Source organism: Nicotiana tomentosiformis, chromosome 2 (genome assembly GCF_000390325.3).
Source record: "Nicotiana tomentosiformis chromosome 2, ASM39032v3, whole genome shotgun sequence".
In the NCBI taxonomy this organism is placed as follows: Eukaryota; Viridiplantae; Streptophyta; class Magnoliopsida; order Solanales; family Solanaceae; genus Nicotiana; species Nicotiana tomentosiformis.
The window spans coordinates 193,592,325-193,597,976 of record NC_090813.1 but is presented as its reverse complement, the minus strand read 5'-3'; the positions used below and the strand labels follow the sequence as shown (position 1 = coordinate 193,597,976).

General features: G+C 35.0%; 1 long non-coding RNA gene across 1 annotated transcript; it reads right to left on the bottom strand.

Moving 5' to 3' along the window:
• Window positions 1-852: 852 nt before the first annotated feature.
• LOC138906804 (uncharacterized) lies at window positions 853-5,349 on the bottom strand. Its single transcript, XR_011414477.1, has 2 exons — window positions 3,766-5,349; window positions 853-2,877 (listed from the first exon to the last, which is right to left on the bottom strand). It is a non-coding gene; the product is annotated as an uncharacterized lncRNA (long non-coding RNA).
• Between the last annotated feature and the right edge of the window lie 303 nt (window positions 5,350-5,652).

Genomic DNA, 5,652 nt, shown 5'->3' with positions numbered 1-5,652 from the left:
GTGACTTATTTTTACCGGATTTTGGGAGTTGTAATTATGGATTTGCAGTTTTATATCTATATATCATGTGTTGAGATTGAGTTCAGTTTATTATTCATTTATTTCGCAAATTGTTAGACTTACCTAGTCTTAGAGACTAGGTGTCATCACGATATCCTACGGAGGAAAATTAGGATCGTGACACTAACAATACTTTAAATTTCAAACTAACATTGTATCACCAATATGCAGTCTTTTGTCGCAGTACTATGTGTTGGGAAAAATAATAATCCCGCCCAAAAATAATATCCACAGAAAATAATAATAATAACACAAGAGTAACGACACCAACTCTTTTAACGAAGTAAATACAATACCCAAGCGGAGCAATATTACTACTATAATATTACAACTTAGTAGTATCAAGAGACTACTACAATTTTAAAAGAAATAACACTACTTAAAATACCTCACTATAATATTACTGACACTTATTATTTATCTCACAGACTACAATCTGTAAATTACTCTCTCTAACTTCTATTGCTTCTCTTTGTTTTGGTGTCTTCAATGAAAAACGAATAGCTCCTTTTATAGGCACAAATGCCACCAACCCAACTAATTAGATTGGTTCAATAACTTGCAAAGTCCAGCAGCCCAACTTTTGCAAATTTTTCCAGCCGCCTAGTTTGTCTTCTCCAACTTTTTCTTTATTTCCTTTATGGTCCCACGTTACGTGAGAGTACTATGTGAACTAAATTTGAAGTACATTACAAGAACATGTCTTTACAAGTACTTCAAGGACATACTGTTCCACAAGGCTTTTCTTTGTAAGATAATAAGTATAAAAAGTAAGAAAAAACGAGTAATCTGTGCGAACTAAATATGACGCACATTGATTGAAATTGCTGGAACTTTACAAGAGAAATTAAAGGTTGAGAAGAGAAAGCACAAGAATTGAAGAAAGTTATTCCATACATATAAGCCAAGCACCTACTTTAGCTATGAAATAATGCCCTACTTTAACGTTATTTTGGCTTAAAAGTGAGCATAAATTGGCTTTATGTTCAGCATTGAGATTTTCCAACACCAATACACCATCATGGGCATGGTAGTAACCTTCCAGGATAGGCTTATCTCACCAAGATATGCGCCTCTTGCCATATCAATTCCTAATACCATTTGCTCTGAAGAATCATCATCAGTATCACCAAAGAATGACTATTTACTAAGGTGGATAAGCCAAAACAACCTGGATATTACATAGCCAAAGACATGGACACAGAAAGATCATACTATAAAGAAAGGAAATGTAGATTTCTTTTTGAATGAATCTCCAAAGAGATAAGAAGTCAAGACAGTGCATGTCACATTCAACTATACTATATACACCCACACAGAGACCAAAGTTGACCATAAGGATGTTCATTTAAAGTATTACAACAAATTATTGATCAACATCTGATATGTATTTTCTACATGCATCGTGTTTAACTTTTATTAAAACAGGTACATCAGGAATACCATATTTCGAGAGATTCAACTTAGTGGATAATGAGAAAATATACAAGCAATCTCTGCTGATTGAAGGTGGATATGTTGACCTTGGGTTTAATTTTTACAGAATTCGATTTGAGGTAATTGAGAAGGATGAGAAGTTATGCATTAAAAAATTTACAGGGAGTTATGAGATGAAAGATGTGAAGCCTTGCAAATCATTCACCAGACAGAAGAAACCTCCATTGATTTGATACAATAGTAACATATAATAACAGTTGTTGTGATTTTCCTATTCTAACTTATCCCTCTTTGCTAAGTAGTGCCAGAATGGACTTTGTGAATGGTCTAAATTTGTCCTTTAATTGTTGTTGTTAGCCCATAAGGGCAAAATCGAGCCACTTTGTTAACGGCAGGAATAGGAACGAGAAACTTTTTTAAAGGAGGGCAAAATTGTTCAATTTAACAGTGTCTAGGGGCAATGTTGGCCCTTTTCCGTTTAAATAATGTTAAACACCCTTTCAAAGCAGCAAAAGCGATGTACATGTTGCTTAACCGGATTTTTGAAAACCACTCAAGGTGCATGAAAACTTACTGGAAAATTTTGGGAGGCAAAATGCTTCTGTAACATCCAAGGATCAGCAAAAAGCAGTTTAGAAAAGACATGTATTTCTTTTTTATAATGGTTGTATCCGGACCATTATTGTGCACACCTCGACAATTCCACTAGATACATTGTCTTTCATCAATACAGGTATTGGTTAACTCTAACATACCAAGGCATAGACAGATAAGAAGAAATAACAGCCTTTTTTGTTGCTGCGGTTGGGATTTGAACCATAGTCTCTAGGGTTTTCACTCACTTCATTGACAACTATGCCACTCCCTTCGGCACTCATGTAATATCTCTTTTTTAATAAGTATTATCTCTCTTGTTTTTTGATCAAGTATTATATCTCTTGTTATCTACAACATAACAAACTATGAGATCATTCATCAAGAAAAAGGAACCCTAGGATAACACATATAAAGGAATCTCATCTATCAGTGTAACTATGACAAAAAAGCTTCATTTGGATGTTAATCCATAGCTTACTTGAATTACTCGTCATTTAGGATGAATTCCTTCATGCACAGGATACACAATTAATTGAAGGAGAAGAGCAAGAAGTATGACATCTTGTTTACGTCAATCACAAAATGCGGCAAAATACCAATAGAAACAAGGACTCAAAAAACAAATTAGCATGGAATCGATCTCAAAGATTAGTGGGTATTCATAAAGCAAGCAACAACTGCAAAATTTGCATAATTTATAAAATGAGCTTACTCCCTTGTAAATGCATCGCCTGTCTTAGTTTTTGGCTTGTATTCTGACAACATGAAGTGCGGAGATAGCACCTGCATAAGTTGATCGAGTGGTATTATATTATTTCAAAGTTGAGTATCAAATTACAGTTCAAAATACAGGTAACATGACTGAAATTATGCGCTTTACCAATAAGGATTACTCCAATAAAACATCTCAGCAACAAAGTATCTTAATATAGACGTCAGTACTCACATGCCTAAGTTTCTAGACAAAAGTAAACACATTTAGGCACACCCACATCAAGGAAGCAGCATTGTGATTCTTTATACAGAGTTCAAACACAGAAAATAAAGGCTATAGTATCAGAAAGTACACTTTTAATAATGATGCCTACGATTCTAGATAAAGAAAAACACATTACGTCACACCAATCTCAGAGCAAGAGCATTCCCATTCATTACAGAGTTCAAAAGAGAGTGGAGAATAGGATTAAGTATCAAAAGAGCATATTTATCAACAAGGAAACTCAAAAATAGATGTTAGCACTCACATTCCTAAAATTCAAGTAAAAAAGCGAAAACTTTTAGGCACACCCATATCAAAGAGGCAGCATTGTCATTCATTACAGAGAGTTTTTTTTTTTTTTTTTTTTTTAAAAAAGGAGAAAAATAGCCTAAGGTATTAAGAAGTACATCTTTAGCAATAAAGTAACTCAAAAATAGACCTTAGCATTTACATCCCCAGAATAAAAAAAACAGAGAATTTTTTATTTGGTTGCGGTTGGTGGCAGTTTTATAAAGCTGTACACCTTCTGATATCGACAAATTTCGTAATGCACACTCGCAAACAGGTCCACATTAAAGAGAAAGGAACACACATAGGGTTTCATTTACCTGTTCAATGCCTAGAATTACAAATAAAAAGTAAATGAAAGTTTTTACATATAATTATTGCAAGCGCAATAGCTCATAACTTACTAGAGCAGCTATGCTTGGCTGGATCTCCATTTACCCTGGCTAGAGACTACTATTTGTGGTTCTTGGATACTTGATTATAGCCAAAAGCTCTAGAAAGGCATTAATTAAAGGGATATCCTTTCATCTCTGCATTAATAACAAACCTTCAATTGGCATTATTACTTAGGGCTGCGTACATTCGCACCGAGTATGTTGTCGTTGTAGTGGTGGTTATTACTTAAAGGAGCTAATGGAGAATATCTGGATCAGCCTATCCTGCTTATCAGAAATATCTTAGATATGGCGCAGATGCTATTGACTCATATCAACAAGCAAAATAGCTCTTTCAAGAACATTAGATAATCCCATAGCTTATCATGGAGAATATCTGGATCAGGCCCATAGCTCTTTGGTAATTCTCCTTGACCAAGCAAAATAGCTCTTTCAAGAACATTAGATAATCCCAATCAAACATTATTGATTTCCAATCCTCCTCTCCATTTCGTTCCTGTTGTAGCTAGAATCTACAGTGATTTCACGGGATTTGGAATGTAAAGACAAACGCAGTTCCTGGAGTTTTCATCAATATAAGTGTAGTTTCTTTACAATATTTCTTACACATCAGAATCTAGCCCCACTTCAAACTAGTACTTCATCTTAATGGGAACAAAAACCCATCACCTGCAAGTTTTTGTCTGCAAAAATGCAAGAGTACCTTGCAGCAAGGGATCTTGACATGATTTGTAACTAACAAGTCTTCTTTTTAGCAATGCCACATCGGAAAACACTCAGACTCAGATTGTTTCAATCGGCGCAAATAAAAATACAGTGCTGTTAAGGTTGAGTTACCATACTAGTCAAGAGATTAATTCACAACAAATAGAAGATCTGTGGTAGTTTTGCATTCTTATTTGATCTTTGGCCATCAATGATTTTTGCTATCATCGCCGTTTCTCATTCAATTACTAAAACTCATATAAATTTTGGAGAAATTACTCCTCTAACATTATGGAAAAATCAACCATCTTCAATCTCAGAAGAGGAACTAAAAGTTAAATCGGGGGATGAGCTTAGATTTTCGCCTACATAATCAAGGAGCATAGGGAAAACCAAAAACAAAAATCAAAGTAATGGGGTAGGCTCAGATCCGGCTTTTTTCAGACAAAAACCAAAAAGCTTTGAAAAAACCGCCATGGCTGCAAGCATCAGTTAGCCTTATGAGACAGGAAAAAAAACCCTGAAAGGGAACTTTCTCCAATATCTCACAGACCCATCTGAGCTGCCACGCCAAGTTACAGTTTTTTCGAGCTCAATAGCAATATGTCTGTTTCATCTTCCGCAGAAGACAAAATAATCTTCATAGCCTCGTTGCCCAAAAGTAAAAGTGAACGGAGTAACACTTATTTTCACCGAAACGGTAGTTTTGCAATCGGAAATATTTTTTTTCATTTGAAAGAGGAGCAAAACCACCCATAGAAACTCCCCACAGCTCTCCGCTTTCACCGCAGCCTCATACTTAAAACTATTGAGATTTTGCTATTTTTGCTGTTATCGCCGCTTTTTATATTGTTGCCCTAATCAATTGCGTCTCACTTGGCTTATTGATTTCGGGTTATTGGATTAACGGAGAGGAAAAAAATTAGGGCTTTTGAGTAGAGAAACGTACAACTCTAATTAGGGGTGTTCAAAATCGATCCGTAATCGATAACCAAACCACAAAATTAGCTTATTGGCTTATTGGTATCGGGTTATTGGATTAACGGTTAGTGAACAGATTGAAAATTTATAATTAACGGCTTATTGATTTGGGGGCGTATTATTTAATTTTTTTATCGGATAAACCGTTAACCCGTTAAGAATTATATCCCAAATTTCTAATTTCCCTCGGGAGTAATTCTCGTCATTCTC